This window comes from Mirounga angustirostris, unplaced genomic scaffold, assembly GCF_029215605.1.
Source record: "Mirounga angustirostris isolate CCGP_5_RB_7025 unplaced genomic scaffold, mMirAng1.0.hap1 SCAF_2, whole genome shotgun sequence".
In the NCBI taxonomy this organism is placed as follows: Eukaryota; Metazoa; Chordata; class Mammalia; order Carnivora; family Phocidae; genus Mirounga; species Mirounga angustirostris.
Window position 1 is genome coordinate 86,695,958 of NW_026991710.1, and position 20,676 is coordinate 86,716,633.

The window sequence follows — 20,676 nt, forward strand, 5'->3', positions numbered from 1 at the left end:
TAGGCTCTCGAGCCAATATATGATCAGCTACTTTCTTCTCTTTTATAGGGGAAAGTAGGGTTGTCATAAGGTCACAGAGTGTAATTTTGTAGTGATAAGGTAAGATAATCACTTTCCTACCACCCCAGCATGCTGCCACATGGACAAACCCTCAAAATGGAATTTTTAAACCGGACTGTGCTATAACTAATTCAAACATACATTTCTTCTGCCCTAACAGTACATGCTGTGAATCTGTACTCTTGTGAAACCATCAAGTCCAGGGATGCAACAGACAGAACACGGTTTTGGAATCAGACATCCCTGAATTAGAAACCAGACTCCGCCACTTACTAGCTGTGGGACCTTCGGTGAGGTACTTAACCTCTCTAGATCTCAGGTTCCTTATCTGAAAACCAGGAATAATACTGACCAACAGAGCTGTTGTTTTTCCTGGAAAAGCAACTGAAAAATTCTCCTTAGTCGTCCATCTTCTTTTACCTCTCTGCAAATAAAGGCCAAGGATTAGTCTGCCAAGTGTTAATGTCCAATCAATTACAGATGCATTTTCTTTCCCCTCTGGGAAAATACTAAAAACTATAGTTCAATTTAAAATAAGAGTTATTAAAGTGTTAGAACCATAGAAAAGATTAAACTTTTTTTTTTTAGCTTTAGGCTGAAAATCATAACCATCAGTTATACACACAAGTTTAATACTAAAAGATTCAAACTTAAAGCAATGCAGTGACCTAGTAACACAGAAACTGGATTTCAAAAGAAAAATAATCAATAGTACATGCTTCAAGCAGAATACAAAATCAAAACAATAGACAAAAATTAAGTTTTCATTTTTAATTATATCTGAAAAATTGAAAAAAAATCAAAATTTCAAAACCCTACAAAAATTTTTGCAACTCTAGTGTCAAACAAATGATTATTTTGCTTGAATGAAATAAACAATCATGTATGTTAAAAACTGAGGTAAACATTTTAATATTTAAAAGGTTGCATATCCTACATTTTCATTGAAAAATTAACTATTAAGAATAGTTCAGTATTTTATAAAAATGAGAATATTGTGCCATTAAACTATTCCACTGCTGGAAATAAATTCTCATGCTGAAAAGATGGCCTTGCAAAGTTGAAAGTCAAACCAGTTGATTACATCCCTTGAGGTTCCTGATGTCTGGCCCCCAAGTCTGGGTGGGGCTAGGCTTTGACTCCGAGCTTTGATCTTGTTTGGAGAGATGGTGGCAACAGAAGCCAATTCTCCAGGACTATCTTGATCTGGGCCCTGCTCTGAGTTAGAAGCTAACTCCAACCTGGTTAGGTGAAGGGGTCTGAGGACAACTGAAAATGGTACTCTCTGCTGACTTTCCTGAAATTTTCCCCATTGTCTCAGTCAAGCTGTAGCACAACAAAGAGGAAGTTTGCTTCCAAATTATGTATTGATAATTATTTATTGTCTGCACCTGAATTGAGTATCTCTGCCTGATGTATCACTTTATGTTGATCTTAAGATATACAACTTCATTGGTGTTTGCCCTAAAAATTGGTTAATGTTCAAATAGGTCACTAAATTTCTATTTCAATTTTAGAATTTCATTTCATGGGTGAAGAGTGAGCTTAAAACTCATTCAGTGGAGTATAATTTACATATATATTAAATGTCCATTCTTCCCTCCTAATGGCTTTTTCCCAAAATTTGTCCCAATACTTGGACTAATTCTTGGAAATTATTTCAGACACTGTGAAGATTCCAGGACACTGCAGCACTGGATCTAGATCACAGAGATTAGAGACACCTTTTGAGATTTCTTTCCCAGTCTCTTCTTTAAGAAAAACCCTCTCCCTCGCCCAACTGGAGCACCAGTTGTGAGCCTCTCTTCCCATGTTTGTACCAAATAAACCCAACCCTCCCAGAAAAAAGGTGATACCTGACTCATGAACCACACCAGTTTGATGATTTTTCTCTTGACAATGTGAACTGAGACACAGGCTGAGAATCAGGTAGTGGCGGTCCCTGGAGCTGCACGTCCTATCGAATGAGAGACTATGGCGGTGACTGAGGGCCAAGCCATGCACATGAGGCACTCACACGGGGCGGGGCTGGACAGGCCCGGGAAATCCGAAAGTGTGGGCGAGAGAAGAAAAGCTGCATGGCTCCCGAAGACTTTCCAGTGTCCAAGTCTAACTCCCCTTGGGGCTCGGCTGTCTCTCTTCCTCTGAATTCCATGAGGAGCTGCGGTATAATAAAGCCTCTCTTCTTTGAAGTCACCAGAGTGGGTTTCTGTTTCCAGCAACCAAATGAGCCCTAAGGCAGAATGAGGAATTTCTTGTAGGAATTCTACATGTCTCACTCCATTCAGGGCAAGGGAGTATTTGATAATGACATCTTTGAAATACTTCCTCCCAAGATTTGTGGATTCATTCTTCTGAGACTACCAACTTTCAAACTTGATGTTAGTTACACTACTGGATCAGATATACACGGCCTTAGAGCAAGAGAGACCATCATATTTTGTCTTTCAATTCATTTGTAGAGACTGAGTTGTAAAATTTATGACTCACTTTCCTTTTGCCCTATTCTTTTCAATGTGAAGGTGCTTCATCTTCCTTGATAAAAAGAAAGGTAGCAGCTGAATAGCTTTGCCTTCTTCCTGACATCTATTAATGTTTGTCTTCCCCAAGCAGTAGGTCTAGTCTTTCCTCCCTGATTTTCTCCTTTTAAACATTGCTAAACCAGCTCTGGGTGGTTTTAGCATTTTTGTCAAGCTTCAACTTATTTGGGGCCCAGCAAAAAAAATTTCTGATATGAAGTCAGTTCATTTACTCTTTAACCTAAGGGATAAGGTAAAAGTAAAATGAAGTTGGGAAGATATAAAAAATAGGAGAATAAAAAATATGTAATAAAAATTGTTGTGGTAAATAGATGAGTTAAGAGTTCACTCTGTGGGGGCGCCTGGGTGGCTCAGTCGTTAAGCATCTGCCTTCGGCTCAGGTCATGATTCCAGGTCCTGGGATCGAGCCCCACATTGGGCTCCCCGCTCTGCAGGAAACCTGCTTCTCCCTCTCCCACTCCCCCTGCTTGTGTTCCCTCTCTCGCTGTCTCTCTCTCTCTGTCAAATAAATAAATAAAATCTTAAAAAAAAAAAAAGAGTTCACTCTGTGGGGGCGCCTGGGTGGCTCGGATAAGCGGCTGACTCTTGATTTTGGCTCAGGACATGATCTCGGGGTCCTACGATCTAGCCCCACCTTGGGCTCCGTGCTCAGTGTGGAGTTTGCTCGAGATTCTCTCTCTCCCTTTCCCTCTGCCCTTCCTCCTGCTCATGCACTCTCTCTCTCAAATAAATAAATAAAATCTTAAAAGAACAAAAAGAATTCACTCTGTGGGGAAAATGCACATGACTGCGTAGATTCTGAAGAATGTCCTTTAGCCAAGTGGATAGCTCGAAATGTCCTATGTCATCATTTGCCTTTTCTTGGCATCTTTTACAAATATGGTCTTTCAAGAACAAAGAGTGTGCTGTCTTGACAGTAATAATTAGGAGGCTTCCAACCTTGTCCTGGTGGACACAGATCACTCTCTCTCCCTCTGCTGCTCTTGTTAATGAACAATAGTATAGCAAGAGCAATAAGTGTGATTAAAAACACACTCTGAAACCAGACTGTCTAGTTTTAGATTCCAGCTCTGCTACTTAATAGCTGTGTGACCTTGCAAGTTACTTAACATCTCTGTGCCTCAGTGTTTTAATATGTAAAGTGGGATAATACTAGTAGCTACTTAGTATTAGGTAGAAGGATGTGAGAAGTAAATGAGTCCTGGTATAATGTATCTGCTCAATAAAGGCAGCTGTTATTGCTAGGCTTGTGTTGTTATTAGTGTTATTTGAGCAAGTCACTGGCTCTAAGGCATTTAAGGCTAGGCAGTGAGAGGGATAACAGAAAGTTGAGCCATGATCTTCCTATGGGGGAGTTTACTGTTACCACTGGTGACATAAGCCAGGGAGTTAGGAGGAAGGACCATGAAGTCAGGCTTTACTTCTTACTAGCCTCATGACTTTAGCAAAATTACTTAACTTGTCCAAGCTTTGGTTTGCTCATCTAAAATTGGGTCTAATAATAGGGCTTACACATAATAAGTGCTCAAAGTTTCTTACATATATAATGCATAGCAGGCTTTAAGTACCAAATGACTATGTCCTGTCATCAAGTAAATGCTCTAAGGATTTTGCAAATGATGAATGCTGCCTCTATTTCCCCAAAGTAACTGACAATAAACAGAAACACAGAGTAAAGCAAATCCAAGGCCACTTGCTTATGTTCCACACAGGCTCTCACACAAAGCTGTTCTCTGAAAGCACACCTAGGAAAGGAAATAGCCAATAAATTTATGTCTTTTTTTTCCTTTTGCCTGCTTTAAGATTTTTGCCTTTGGTTTTTCCAGTATTGTCTGGTTATGCTTTTCTTTATATGCACCCTGCTTGGGGTTTATGATGTTTTTTAAATCTGTGGCTTGATACTTTTCAACAATTTTGGAAAATTCTCAGCCATTATCTGTTCATACGTTTATTCCATCCCGTTCTCTCTGTCCTGATCTCTCTCTTCTTCTAGGATTACAATTACATATATATTCAACGTTTTCACCTATCCCATACATCTCTTACTCTTTTGTGTGTTTTTCATCCTTTTGCTGATCTGTGATTCAATCTAAGTATTTTCTTCTGACTTACCTGATTCTTTTTCAGCTGTACCAAATCTGTTATTAAACCCATTCATTCAATTCTTAACATCAGTTATTGTGTTTTCAGAATTCCAGAAATTCCTAGAATTTCTTTATTTTTATTTTTTAACTTATTTTTATTTTTTTTTAAAGATTTTATTTATTTGGGAGAGACAAAGAGAGAAAGAGCGCAGCCAGGGGAAGGGGCAGGAGAGAGAGAAGCAGACTCTGCTGAGCAGGGAGCCCGGCATGGGGTTCAATCCCAGGACCCTGGGATCATGACCTGAGCTGAAGGCAGACACTTAACTGACTGAGCCACCCAGGCACCCCTATTTTTTTTTTAATTTTATTTATTTATTCATGAGAGACAGAGAGAGAGAGAGAGAGAGGCAGAGGGAGAAGCAGGCTCCCAAGGAGCAGGGAGCCCGATGCGGGACTCGATCCCAGGACCCTGGGATCATGACCTGAGCCGAAGGCAGACGCTTAACCATCTGAGCCACCCAGGCGCCCCTATTTTTTTAATTGTATTTTCATTTCCTCTTCTCTGCCAAAATTCTCAATTCTCAATCTCATTTTTTAATTTCTTAAATGTATTCATCATAATTTTTAAAAATTCTACTGAATAACAACAAAATCTCTATGTTCCCTATGAGTCTTTCTATTGTCCTCTGTTTTTCTTTCTGCCTCACGTGCTTGATACTTTTTAATTGATTGCCAGACTTTGATATAAAACATTCAGTGATAATTTGTGGCCATAGGTGATGTTATCTTCCTCCAGAGAGGGTTTGTTTTGCTTCTGGCAAGCAGCTGGGCTGCAACAGTAGCAGACTTAGATCATCTAATCTTTGAGAGCGCTAATCTGTATCCACTGTCCTCGTCCTCCTGGGGTATACCCCTTCAGGATTCCAGCTAAACACCCAGGCAGTTTACCAGGTCCCATCCCTCTTGGCAAGCTCTGAACTCTAATTTCTCTTCCCCCCTGACCATGTACCCATTGAAAGTCTGCTCAGTATCCCACCTTCAGCTTCCACTTTTAGAATTGGTAGTCACCTGAAGAAGAGCAGTATAAATTCAGGCTCATTTCTTTGGGCTTCCCTGTGTTCCCATATCCAGACCCCATGAACCCAGTTCCTAACCACCTAGATAGCTTTTCTAGTTCTCAAAGAGAGGGTTGGTTCAAAACATCCTAGTCCACCATTGCTAGAATGGTGCCTATGTTTTTATTATATATCTGATGACTTGGCTCTTCAGATTTCAAACAGTGGGCAGATTTCTTAGAAAACAAGTGCTAGAGTTCCAAACAGCTTGCCAAACAAACCTTAATGGAGAAAATGCGTTTCAAAGACATGGGTGGGTCAATGGGAAAAATTGGAAACCTCCTTAAGGAGATCCAAATCTTTGCCAAAGATGGTAAATCCGATGATTATTATATATGTTATTTTATGTTATAAATCATATCATCAATACCTTGAGGAATGTTCTATGGGATCCCCTTCAGTTTCCAGGATGTTACTCAAATCTTTGGGAGCCATTATTCCTGACCTTCTAGGTTTTAATGTCCTTTCTTCTAGCCCATAATCCCAGGGTTACTTTTGATGAGTAAAAGAAGATTGATTCACTACCATAAATATGGCAACTTCCTGGTGACAAGAACCTGTCTTATGTGCTACTGCTGTTGTTTTTAGGAAAACAAAACCAAACTAAATGACCACAAGGGATGAAGCTGGCAAAGTTGGATAGGACTTAGATGTAACACAGGACAATACACATAAGAGTTGTGCAACAGATAACCTGTTAAATTATTTAGCGGACAAAATCAGTCTCTCTTCTTGTCTATAAAGAAATTTGAGCTGATCACACCAAGGGCTGACATGAGCTGAGAGGACATCTCCTGCCTGGCAGGGAGCCTTCGGCACAACTCCTAGAAACCGAACCTGGATATCAAGTCCAGTCAGAGCTTTCTTTTCCTTCGTCTGAGTTGGTATGTATCACTTTCATCTTTATTCCATTAAAAATAACAAACTCTTTATGTCTCTAGTCCAGGTGAATCCCTCCCTATCTGGAGGCTTAAATTGGCTATTCTGTTGGCAGAATTCATACCTGTTGTTGAAAGACAGGAGCCTCTGCTTCCGGCCTCTATCGCAGTAAGAGACAGGAAATCCCTGTGGCAAAAAAAAAAAAAAAAAAAAAAAAGACGTGTTTGTAAGAATGCAGAAATGGTCCAGCATTCCTTTCTATGCAGATACTGTGGAAAGAGACAGAGGTGCAGACACTCCATAGCTTTATATTCAGATACGCCAGAGCATGGAGTGTGATCCAGTTCATCAATGTTGGGTTATGCATCCTACGTTAGAATTACTTTTCTTAACAACTACCATTACTTGAATGTTTTCTCTGTTCCAAGCATTGTAATCGTGGCATTATATTTTAACTCTTTATATTTTCACAGTAACTGCAAGACACATGTTGGTTGTTTTATATCCTTTATGACAAAGTCAGTCAAGTATGGCCATAAGAAGATACAGAAGAGAGGCTCAGTCAAAAACAAAAGTTTACTTTAGACACAGTCCTAAAGACAGGAGGATGCAATGTGGGGCCACATGGAAAGCACCGGGGAGGTCAGGAGGCAGAAGACGGGAGTAGGAAGGAACACTTAGGCGAAGGCCTTTATTGGGGTTTCTGTGGGAAAGGCAAGGAAGGACAGGGTAATGAGTTTAGGATTAACTAGTCTGAATAATTTTGGTGGGTTTTGGTCTATAGGGCTGGTCCCTAGTTGCCTGGCACCTGGTCCTGGGATAAAGCAGAGTAATATTACTTCTGGGATGCACAGGGCACATAGCAGAGGTGTGCTTCTGGATCTGTTAGTTTTCATATCAAAGCTATGCTCCAGGCCGGGGCCCTTTGGCTATCTCTAAGAATTAGCCAGGAGAAGGGTAGTTTCTTTCCAGCCAGAATGGCTTCCCGGGATGTCAAAACAATATAATATACGGAAAATTATGTGTACACAATACATTAGTATTCCTGTATAATAAAAGTTAACTGATGTTCAGGGAGTTTCGGTCAGAGCTCAACTGGTATTTGTCAGAGTGGAATTAAATCTGAAGTCTGACCCTAAGTGCTATCCTGCATTAATTTTTCCTTAAAATTTTTCCAAATCATACTCTATTCCTAGACATGCATTTAGAAAAATGAGATAATACTTCTAAAATGTTTTGATTTCTTTGGTGGATTATTTTGCAGATTAATTGTAGTTTATATGCACATTTACCAGAGTTGGAAACACTCTGTAATTAAAAACATTCATCTACCAGTATCGTCCAACTACTTGATTTCAATGAATTTTACATTTCAGCTTATTAGCACTGGGGAGTAAGGCCTTGCTCATTCAATAAACTATATAGCTTGAGACGTATATAGTATGATATTTTGTTTTTTCCACCTGGAACAGAACAAGTAAAAAGTTACCCATAAGGAGCTTTCCAACAACGAGTGGTAAGGTCTTGGAACTGCATTTTGCATCTCCATTTAGGAAAAAAAAAAACAAAACAACAATCTATTTATAGGAGAGAGATTTTATTGTTTGAACAGAGGGGGCCAAAGTGAATATAAAGAATGTGAACTACCTATATATAGGGAAGATCGTACAATTAGAAATCTAAAGATTTTCTGGAGAACATGACTCAGTGTCAGAAGCAGAAAAAAAAACTTATGGGAAATACTAAAACAAAAAACAAATAACTAAGCTATAGCTTTTCGATCAAACCTAAATGTTAATAGTTGGGAGACTATATTTTTATCTTTTTATTTATTAAATTTATTTTAGTCCTGCTTTTTTCCAAATTGGACTTGGAGAAAAGCCTCAAGAAATGACAGCATAAAATAAGGGTAATAAAAGAAAACTCTGTTTCTTCCTACTTAAAACACTTCTGATATACCAAATGTGTGGGTTTTCTATATCAAGTAATTCTCCAATTCTCTGTGCACACCAGCTGGGCGTCCTACGATTTAATTCATTATGACACCAACTGCCCAGAATTAGAGTAAACTGGACAGGGTAAGGGCTCTGTCCCAAGATTGCTTCCCTTCAGACACCAGCCACAAGTCGCAGGCTGTCACTGGTACCTGTGACTGACCAGCTGTAAAACAGGGGCTCTCATAACTCTCTCCTCAGGTTCAAGATTTTGCTAGAATGACTCACAGAACTCAGGGAAACATTCTTACTATTTATTATGAGGAAAGACCAAACGAAAGGAATGCGAAGGGCAGCATGTGGGAAGGGGCGCCCTCTCCAGGCTGCCATCTTCCTGGCACGTGGATGCGCTCAACAACCAGGAATCTCTCCTGATCCAGTCCTTTAGGGATTTTGTGGAGGCTTCCTTACGTGGACATGATTGATCAAATGGATCACTGGTGAGTGTTCTCAATCTCCTACCCTCGTCCCTTCCTCCGATGTCTAGGATCGGGGCTGAAAGTTTATAGGGCACAAGAGTCACCTCTTAAACTCAGATATGGTTGAAAAGAGGCTTTTTATGAATAACAGAAGATGCTCCTCTCACCCTTGTCATTCAGGAAAGGGCAAGGGTTTTTAGGAGCTCTGTGCCAGAAACCAGGGCCAAGACCAAATATCTTATTTCTTATTCTCTCATAACATCTCATATAATAAAACGGAAAATGAGGGCCCGTGAAAGCTGGAAAAGAGTACACATGCTAACCCATCCAAAGAGTTAAAGTGACTCTTAGGGCAGAATTTTATTTTTTTATTTTTTATTATTATTATTATTTTTATTGTTATGTTAATCCCCACACATTACATCATTAGTTTTAGATGAGTGTTCCATGATTCATTGTTTGTTCATAACACCCAGTGCTCCATGCAGAACGTGCCCTCCTCAATACCCATCACCAGGCTAACCCATCCTCCCACCCCTGTCCCCTCTAGAACCCTCAGTTTGTTTTTCAGAGTCCATCGTCTCTCATGGTTCGTCTCCCCCTCCGATTTCCCCCCCTTCATTCTTCTCCTCCTGCTATCTTCTTCTTCTTCTTCTTTTTTTTCTTAACATATATTGCATTGTTTCAGAGGTACAGATCTGAGATTCAACAGTCTTGCACAATTAACAGTGCTTACTAGAGCACATACCCTCCCCAGTGTCTATCACCCAGTCACCCCATCCCTCCCACCCCACCCCCCACTCCAGCAACCCTCAGTTTGTTTACTGAGATTAAGAATTCCTCATATCAGTGAGATCATATGATACATGTCTTTCTCTGACTGACTTATTTCACTCGGCATAATACCCTCCAGTTCCATCCACGTAGTTGCAAATGGCAAGACCTCATTCCTTTTGATGGCTGCATAATATTCCATTATATATATATATACCACTTCTTCTTTGTCCATTCTTCTGTCGATGGACATCTGGGTTCTTTCCACAGTTTGGCTATTGTGGACATTGCTGCTATAAACATCAGGGTGCACGTACCCTTTCAGATCCCTACTTTTGTATCTTTGGGGTAAATACCCAGTAGTGCAATTGCTGGATCATATGGTAGCTCTATTTTCAACTTTTTGAGGAACCTCCATATTGTTTTCCAGAGTGGCTGCACCAGCTTGCATTCCCACCAACAGTGTAGGAGGGTTCCCCTTTCTCCGCATCCCTGCCAACATCTGTCATTTCCTGACTTGTTAATTTTAGCCATTCTGACTGGTGTGAGGTGGTATCTCATTGAGGTTTTGATTTGGATTTCCCTGATGCTGAGTGATATTGAGCACTTTTTCATGTGTCTGTTGGCCATTTGGATGTCTTCTTTGGAAAAATGTCTGTTCATGTCTTCTGCCCATTTCTTGATTGGATTCTTTGTTCTTTGGGTGTTGAGTTTGATAAGTTCTTTATAGATTTTGGATACTAGCCCTTTATCTGATATGTCATTTGCAAATATCTTCTCCCATTCTGTCGGTTGTCTTTTGGTTTTGTTGACTGTTTCCTTTGCTTTGCAAAAGCTTTTTATCTTGATGAAGTTCCAATAGTTCATTTTTGCCCTTGCTTCCCTTGCCTTTGGCGATGTTTCTAGGAAGAAGTTGCTGCGGCTGAGGTCGAAGAGGTTGCTGCCTGTGTTCTCCTTTAGGATTTTGATGGACTCCTGTCTCACATTGAGGTCTTTCAACCATTTGGAGTCTATTTTTGTGTGTGGTGTAAGGAAATGGTCCAGTTTCATTCTTCTGCATGTGGCTGTCCAATTTTCCCAACACCATTTGTTGAAGAGACTGTCTTTTTTCCATTGGACATTCTTTCCTGCTTTGTCAAAGATGATTTGACCATAGAGTTGAGGGTCCATTTCTGGGTTCTCTATTCTGTTCCATTGATCTATGTGTCTGTTTTTGTGCCAGTACCATACTGTCTTGATGATGACAGCTTTGTAATAGAGCTGGAAGTCCGGAATTGTGATGCCGCCAGCTTTGCTTTTCTTTTTCTTTTCTTTTTTTTTTTTTTAAGATTTTATTTATTTATTTGAGAGAGAGAGTGAAAGAGAGAAAGAGCACAAGAGGGGGGAGCAGGAGAGGGAGAAGCAGACTCCCTGCTGAGCAGGTAGCCCGATGTGGGACTCGATTCCGGGACTCCAGGATCATGACCTGAGACGAAGGCAGTCGCTTAACCAACTGAGCCACCCAGGCACCCCTGCTTTTCTTTTTCAACATTCCTCTGGCTATTCGGGGTCTTTTCTGGTTCCATACAAATTTTAGGATGATTTGTTCCATTTCTTTGAAAAAAGTGGATGGTATTTTGACGGGGATTGCATTGAATGTGTAGATTGCTCTAGGTAGCATTGACATCTTCACAATATTTGTTCTTCCAATCCATGAGCATGGAACGTTTTTCCATTTCTTTGTGTCTTCCTCAATTTCTTTCATGAGTATTTTATAGTTTTCTGAGTACAGATCCTTTGCCTCTTTGGTTACATTTATGCCTAGGTATCTTATGGTTTTGGGTGCAATTGTAAATGAGATCTACTCCTTAATTTCTCTTTCTTCTGTCTTGTTGTTGGTGTATAGGAATGCCACTGACTTCTGTGCATTGATTTTATATTCTGCCACTTTACTCAATTCCTGTATGAGTTCTAGCAGTTTTGGGGTGGATTCTTTGGGGTTTTCCACATAAAGTATCATATCATCTGCAAAGAATGAGAGTTTGACTTCTTCTTTGCCGATTTGGATGCCTTTTATTTCTTTTTGTTGTCTGATTGCTGTGGCTAGGACTTCTAATACTATACTATGTTGAATAGCAGTGGTGATAGTGGACATCCCTGCCACGTTCCTGACCTTAGGGGGAAAGCTCTCAGTTTTTCCCCATTGAGAATGATATTTGCTGTAGGTTTTTCATAGATGGCTTTTATGATATTGAGGTATGTACCCTCTATGCCTATACTCTGAAGAGTTTTGATCAAGAAAGGATGCTATACTTTGTCAAATGCTTTTTCTGCATCTATTGAGAGGATCATATGATTCTTTTTTTTTTTTAAAGATTTTATTTATTTATTTGAGAGAGAGAATGAGAAAGAGAGAGCACATGAGAGGGGGGAGGGTCAGAAGGAGAAGCAGACTCCCCACTGAGCAGGAAGCCCGATGCGGGACTTGATCCTGAGACTCCAGGATCATGACCTGAGCCGAAGGCAGTCGCTTAACCAACTGAGCCACCCAGGCGCCCGGATCATATGATTCTTGTTCTTTCTTTTGTTAATGTATTGTATCACGTTGATTGATTTGCGGATGTTGAACCAACCTTGCAGCCCAGGGATAAATCCCACTTGGTTGTGGTGAATAATCCTTTTAATGTACTGTTGGATCCTAGTGGCTAGTATTTTGGTGAGAATTTTTGCATCCATGTTCATCAGGGATATTGGTCTGTAGTTCTCCTTTTTGATGGGGTCTTTGTCTGGTTTTGGGATCAAGGTAATGCTGGCCTCATAAAATGAGTTTGGAAGTTTTCCTTCCATTTCTATTTTTTGGAACAGTTTCAGAAGAATAGGTATTAATTCTTCTTTAAATGTTTGGTAGAATTCCCCTGGGAAGCCATCTGGCCCTGGGCTTTTGTTTTTTGGGAGATTTTTGATGACTGCTTCAATTTCCTTAGTGGTTATGGCAGAATTTTAACTCTGGGCTTCCTGGGAAGTTTTTTTAAATACATATATATATATATATATGCATACTAACTAAATATATATATTTAGTTATTTTGTGTGTGTTCTTCCAAGTTTATATGAGAATTTTAATTGTCCACAATTTTAAGTAAACAACATTAAATACAACTACCTTACAAACTTTAAATTACCTGGGAAAATTCATGACAAAATATATATACTTTCTTCTTTAAAAAATTAATAGATTTTATTTTTTAGAGTAGTTGTAGGTTCACAGCAAAACTGAGTGGAAGTTACAAGGATTTTTCATATACTACCTGCCCCCACACATGCATAGGCTCTCCCATTACCAACATCCCCCACCAGAGTGGTTCATTTGTTACAACTGATGCACATATATTGACACATTGTAATCACCCAAAGGCTATAGTTTAACACTAGGGTTCACTCTTATTCTTGTATATTCTATAGGTTTTGACAACATATAATGAATGACATGTACCCACCATTATAGTATCCTACAGAATAGTTCCCTTGCCCTAAAAATCCTCAGTGCTCTGCCCATTCATCCATCTCTTCTCATTAACCCCTGGCAACAACTGATTTTTTTTTTAAGATTTTATTTATTTGACAGACAGAGACACAGCCAGAGAGGGAACACAAGCAGGGAGAGTGGGAGAGGGAGAAGCAGGCTTCCCCCAGAGCAGGGAGCCCGACAAGAGGCTCGATCCCAGAACACTGGGATCATGACTTGACCTGAGCCGAAGGCAGAAGTCTAACGACTGAGCCACTCAGGCACCCCACCACTGATTTTTTTTTACTGTCTCCATAGTTTTCTGGCAGCCACTTTTAAAAGGGAAGATTGGTACAGTAAGTTTTCATCAGAAAATAAAAGACATAAAATTTTCTCAGAAGAAACAACATTTTTTCTTGGCCCTAAATTCTCTAAGAAACTAGTTACCTTACGGGATCAAGATAGATACATCAGATAATATCCACAAGAGTCTTCCAGAAAGCATAAGTGCAAATCTTCTTTAACTATATTTCGAAATAAACTCGTAACAGCTGAAAGCCCAACTCAGTAAGAGAAGAGTCTTCCAGGTTCTAAGTTAAGTTCCAAGAGACTAACTTGATCCAAGGTCACTATTTGGGAAATCCAAATTTATCCAAATACCATGTCCCCTATCTACACTGCCTTCCATAAATATCATTTAACAAGGACTTTTATAAGCACTAAAATTTTACCTAAGGAACTGGTCTCCTGTGTTGTTTGAGAACAAACAGGTCCATGTTTAGAGACCAGAAAATTGATCATTTATTATGAAAGGTGAAAAACTTAACTAGTACTTCCCCCATGGGGCAGGGGGATGCAAGAGTATTTAGGCAACTTTGAATTTGCTCAAATACTTTGATAAAAGCTCAGTTGAGATGAGATATTCACAATAGAGCTTGTCAGAGTTGGTTTAGGCATGGAAAATGTTAATGCAAAGGTTTCCAGTTGCCTGCCTTGGACATAGAAAAATCTTATTTCATTCCCAGCAGTAAAACCTTTCCTTGAGGCAATCAATACTTGTCGAGCTTGTCCTACCTATACTATGTGCTGGACGAAGTACTTTATACAATTTACCTAATTTAATCAGGTGAATTATACGTTCAGGATCCCAAATATATTGACTTGCTGTATGATGAAAATCATTGATTAAATGAATTTCGGAGAATGATTTTCAAAGACAATGATTTTTTTTTCAGTACTGTTATAATTACTGTTAAGCATTCTTTCTGACAGTAATTAAATACTAAGTTCACTAGCTTCTTGAGGCCAGGACAAAGACAATGTTAGGTATTCAATTTAAAATTTTCATTTTCCTTCTCGGCATACTGGAAGAATATATTTTTCAATTTTTCTTGCAGCTATGTTGGAGCCATGTGACGAGGTAGAGGCCAGCAGAATGCTGCACATCCCCAGGTACGCTTGTTCGAACTCCTTCCCCCGTTACCCATGTGGCTAGATGAGGAGAACTCTAGGAAGACAGAACCACAGGATGGAAGGAGCCCTGATCCCTGAATAGCCACCTGTAAAGGATCGCTTAGGAGACTGTCCAAACTGCATTACATTTTGCACTAATGAAAGGAATTTTTATTGTGTCAAGCCAAAGATACTGGAGGTGATGTGCTGGAGAAGTTAGTGTTACCATCCCTGGTTAACTGATCCTAAAAATTCATTGTCAAAAAGATTTATTTATTTATTTTAGAGAGAGCGAGCGAGCAGAGGTGGGGAGGGGTAGAGGGTGAAAGAATCTTAAGCAGACTCAGCAATGAGCGCAGAGCCCTACATGGGGCTCCATCTCAGGACCCTGAGCTCACGACCTCAGACAAAACTAACCGACTGCACCACCTAGGCGCCCCAACATTCCCATTTTTCTACATAAAAACATGAATCCAAATTGCTTTAAAATTTGTATCATATCACTAAGGTATAATTTTAAAAGGGCTGAAAAGTAGACTACAACATGACTCTCTATTAAAATTGCTTTCTAATTTCATCCATTTGTGCCCATTTGAATTCTTCCAGTGACATTAAAATAGAATGAAAGGCCTATCAAATAAAGTCTTCCGGTGTCTTTGGCAGAATTATTTGAAGGTGGATGAGAAAGAGCAACGGTAATCGTCGTGCCTGAAGCGTATTAGTTGCTCATGTGTGCTGAATTAGATGAAACACCAATGCCTTCAGTTTGTGAAGAGAAGGCTGGAACAAAATTTTGGAGTTCAATCTTGCAAGTTGGTAATTTTTAAAATATATATTAACTTTTCACATAGGTGTGTGTTTATATATTTAAATTACCATTTTTGTAACTATCTTACCAAATATTCTGATTTTTTTCCAATAAATTTTTTAAATACTATTTGGCTATTCTAGTTACCTAATCATATCATCTTAATGAGAACTTTGCCCCTTGTTTTCAATAATTCACATTTTTCCTTGTCTGACTGCATCAGATCCTATTTCTAGAATATTATGAAAGTAGTGATATGGGCATTCGCATCTCATTCCCGACGTTGATAAGAATTTTCCCAGTATTCACATTCTACATTATTCTTTGAGTTATTATTTTATTAATAGTTTATTGTTTGTTTTTTTAAAATCAGGAATCAATAGCACTGATCATGGAGTCTGCAGAGACCTCAGGTCTTCTTAGGTTTAAGTAAAGATTCAGAACATTTAGGCTCGCAAGATGGCACTTGCATACTCAGGATAAGGGACAGGGACCACGGTATGCCTGCATCAAGTGCTTCTCTTCAGTGGAACTCCTCACACAGCAGAACAGCCCGGGTGCCTGATGATAAACACTTTACACAGATGGGAAACTGCTCTGGCTCAACAGCCTCATGCCCCTCTGGAGCCAATATCTCATCAGCATAGTGTCCAAGGGCTCTACAAGGGACACACCCAGTTAGAAGAGTCACTGAACTCAGGTCCCTCCAATGCTATGGTTTGCTATTGGGTATATTTTGTTCTGTCTAAACACAGTTGATCAATCAGGGATCCATTCTTACCAGCAACATAGCAACATAGTTCACCAACCACCTTATCAGGTTGCCAGGGGAACGGGAGCTAGAAAGTTAACATAAGGTCAAATTCTCATGCAGAAGGGGAAAGGATTTTGTTAACCCTTTACCCACATAGAGGTTTTCTGTCAACCTGATTATAATGGATTCTTCTATATGTTAATAGATTATACTTCTAATCATTTATTTAGGGCTTTGTGCATTTATATTTGTATCAGAGATGAGCTGGGTATATGTGTGTATGTTTGGGCACATGTGAGAAAGCTATTTTTTCCAGACTTAAATATCAACGACTTCTTAAGAATAATTATAAGCACTCCTCTTTAGATATTTAAAAGAGCTTAAGTATCGGAATTATTTACTCTCTGAAGGGATGATATGCTCTGTGGTACAACTAGAACTGCTGTGTGTGGGCTAGAAAGGCCCTAGACATGCTATTTCATAAAATCATTATCTATGATCACGTGAAGGACACAACACTAGGGAATATCATTGTAAAAAATGAAAATGTTAGTGTATTTCACTGCTCCTTGTTGCTCTGACAAGGCACTTTTTTAAGAAAGAGATGAGCTCGGCCAAAAACTGGCTGCTTTGCAAGCAGGAATGGAAAGAAATGAGAATGTCCACAAATTTGGGGCCTCCTTGGATTGAAAAAGACAACTGCTTTGATGCCCCAAACATTAATATCAATAAAGGGATCTAAGCCTTGTGGCAAGTATCAGAGTACGGGTGTTCCCTTCTGAACAGCCCTATTATTTTAGCTAGCTTCAAGGTGGCCTCCATTAAGATGAAAGAGTAAGGTATGGACCCAAAGAAGCAAAGAAATAAAGCAGGCTTAAGAACTAGGAGTAGAAAAGATTTTGGTTATGGTTATTGGTACAAGGAACTGACTGGAAACAATTAGATCAGAAGCCCATTGGGGTTCTAAAGAAATCTGGTAACTGCAGAAACCACGAGCCTGGCCTGAAAATATCTGTCTCTGTTAGCCCCTTAAAGCAACGCTCAGACCCTTGATTTTGTACCAGTAGAAAAAGAGCTATGAATGATGTACAGCCTCGAAAGAAGACACATGCTCCAATAGCCCCTTCTGGTGTGGCTATGGAAGATGAATGGACAAGGTTGGAGAAACAGAGGTGACCCGACTGTCTGACCAAGGCATTTCTTCTACAGCTGGAGCAGAGAATCTCCATAATTCTTGCTTGGCTGGGAGTCAAAATTGCAGTGAACAAGCGGCTATGTGCTCCTCATCCTTCTCCTTTCTTAATAGGAGTTCTTAAAGCAGGTATCCTGTCCTTATGCCACCACTGTATGTGGGATAGGGGGAGAAAAAGCTTGCTGACAGCCACTATGAGAACTTGATAGAGAACACATTTTCTTTCCCCTCTGCCTGGGTACTGTCCCCACCACACACTCTCACCTTATTCAGTTTCTCTTTAAATGTCACCTCCCCAGAGGGGACCAAATCACTCTACCTAAAATCACACCCCATCTCTTATCACCTTATCCTTCCTTTACCCTCTCTTTGTACCTTTATCCTCTCTTCACAGCACTTACTCCCTGACAAACCACGCCCCCCCCCCCAACTGCAGTGTGCTCTCAGGTCACAACCTTGTCTTTTTTCCAGCTGAAGTCCTAGTACCAAGAAATGGCCAATACATTGTACGCTCTCACTAAATATTTGTTGAAAAAAAAAAGAAGACAAAACAATTAAGAGCTTCTAATGTCCACACGTCTGAAGTTGTTTTTGTGTGGTCCTATTTTGTTATTTAACTGTATCACATTGTAATTAGTGATAATTATTTGTGAGAACACTGTGATTACCACTTGCAAGGTGGCATTATTGGGTAGGAAACCTAACCAAAAAGTTGTCCTATTGGAAAAGTACAGGTATTGTGAAAAGCAAACTGTTTTGATCTGGTTGTTTGTTTTCAAGACTGAGACAGTAATTGGCACTCCCATGGGAACGTCACCTTGTTTCTGGAATGGTGGTCATAACTGCAGCATACTAACCTTGGAATTCCTTTAGAGTCTCCTCATTCCATGATTCAACAAAGACTGATATAATCAGCTACTGCTTACTCAGGCAAGAAGCTAAAGTTCACCAGGAAGAATTCAATTCAATCCAATCCAACATTTAATATTTACTGAATTGAAGCATTGTGCCAGGCCTTGTGCCCCGTCTCATAGAACTCAGAGTGGTAGAGAAGCAATGCATTAAACACACTGCATTAGGAGTTACAATATGGGATGCATAGTGTTGTAATTATACCACGAAAGTCTCAGCCGAGCAAAAAAACAGAAAAGGCTTCCTGGGTAAATGTCAGCTAAACTTGGACCCAAAGGGCAAGTGGAGAGCGTGCAAATGAAGAAGGAAGATGAATGGAGTGTTTTCTAAGCCAAAGAAAAAGATATGGAAAAAAATGTTAAAAGGCCTGCCGATAGGGCATTACACTTTTGCTTCAGATACTGTCATATTTTCACCTATCACCTGTCCTCCTTTCCTTCTATCTCCAGCTTTTAGCCTATAGGTTAGCCCCTTCTTGACAATCATCTGTTGCTCTGGTGGGGCTTATTTGCAAATCCAACCCGGGAATCAATAAACAAAGGAAATGGCTAAGGAGTAGCCACTGGAGCCTGGAACCAAGCCTACATTAAACTTACAAAAATTTGATTTTCTGAAGAAAAAATATTTTGACTCCTACATTTTTGGACTTCATTAGAAAGATCTGAAATAGATGACACCAAGCTGTTTGCCTAAAATAATGTCCCAAGCCTGAATTGGCACGGATATTTCCTGAGATTAAAATAGAAACTTGTTTTGCTAACAGAAAACAACTTGGAAATCAAAGAGTCGTTTAAGTTGAAACCATTATTTTTTCCTTTTCTTGCATAAAATTCCTGTTTTTATACACACGAAGAAATCAGGATAGTGAGATCACACTGCCACAGAACTTTCCATTAAAAATTTGAAGTTGGAGAAACCTCAAAAAGAAAATAAAGATAGAAAAAAGTTCGTAATGTAACACACTCATTCAACAAACATTTATGAGCACCTACTACATGCCAGACACTGTTCTAGGCACTAACAAAGAAACTCCCTTGAAGAGTTTGCATTCTAGCAGAAAGAAGACATACAAACAAGAAATAAATTATATAGGACGCTGGAAGGCCAGTGGTGTGGAGAAGAGACAAAGCTGACCAAATCATGGGGCATCCTGAGGGGGCCGGTTTGCAACTTTAAGTTTGGGTGGTCATGGTTGGATTCCTCAAAAAGGCGACATTTGAGCAAAGCCTGAAGGAACTGAGAATGTGAACCATGCAGATATCTGGGCCCAGGAATAAGTATCAGCCAGTCATTGGCGCAAAGGCAGGGACGTGCATGCCTGGAGTCTGTGAGAAAGGCAAGAAGGTCATGGGATAGGGGAAGAGAGAGAATAGGAGATTAGGCCTGAGGGGTCTGAGAGATGGCACATCTCTGCACCGGGGACTCATTGAGAGGGGAGGCGACTCAATGGATATATGTTTTCACGTGCATTTTAGGATGATCGTTGTGTGTTTTCATTTGAACAGTCTTAGTACAATATTTTTTGCTCTGCAACAACAGAATGATTTTTAAAATGGTTTCTAAATGATCTCCCCAAGATCAGACACCACAGACTGCTAAGTAGTTAACAGCCCGCCCTCTCGGGCCTGCACGTGCCCTGAAGGGGCAGCCCTTGCTACCCTTCTAGAGTGCTCGAAGTTGAGCTGGCAGAGATAGAAACAGTCTGCACGTTTCTTCTACAAAACTCGACTGGAGAGCCAAACATTTTTTGCGGTTGATTACAAAATAAAAAATAAGCCTTTGCCAACTCTGCGGGAGAAGCAAACTCCCGGAGTTTGCCTTTGCTAATTTGTCCAAGTCGTGCAGTCGTGCTGTGGTTTCACCAAATGCAGACACTGCTCCTCTCCAGCCCCAGAAACGTCTCCCGTCTCCGGCTTCTCCGCACCCCCTCCCCCCTCCCCCCCCCGGTGGAAGCCACGGCTCGCCCCTGCGGTCACCACCTGTTCTGGCGGAACCCGCGGAGCGCGAACCTATGCCCCGGGCCCCTTCCCTCCCCGGCTCACCCTTTCCTGCTGGGCGCCCTGCGTTCCCTCGCCCAGGCCGGGCTTGCAACTTTCCTCGCAGCCTGGCGCTCGCCCCACTTGGCTGGCCCTCAAGAGACGCCGCTTCCCTCGGCGCTCCGGCTCCTGAGCTTTCCCGCCTAGGGGCCAAGGGCCCTCACCCCCGGCCC

The 20,676-nt window shown here is 40.4% G+C and overlaps 2 long non-coding RNA genes across 2 annotated transcripts; one reads left to right on the forward strand and one right to left on the reverse strand.

Moving 5' to 3' along the window:
- Positions 1–287: 287 nt before the first annotated feature.
- LOC123848343 (uncharacterized) lies at positions 288–20,656 on the reverse strand. The gene is made up of 4 exons (XR_006791768.3): positions 20,510–20,656; positions 6,803–6,864; positions 1,917–2,293; positions 288–484 (listed from the first exon to the last, which is right to left on the reverse strand). It is a non-coding gene; the product is annotated as an uncharacterized LOC123848343 (long non-coding RNA).
- LOC123848344 (uncharacterized) lies at positions 6,171–16,149 on the forward strand. The gene is made up of 4 exons (XR_006791770.2): positions 6,171–6,683; positions 8,874–9,112; positions 14,747–14,801; positions 15,408–16,149. It is a non-coding gene; the product is annotated as an uncharacterized LOC123848344 (long non-coding RNA).
- Positions 20,657–20,676: the final 20 nt, after the last annotated feature.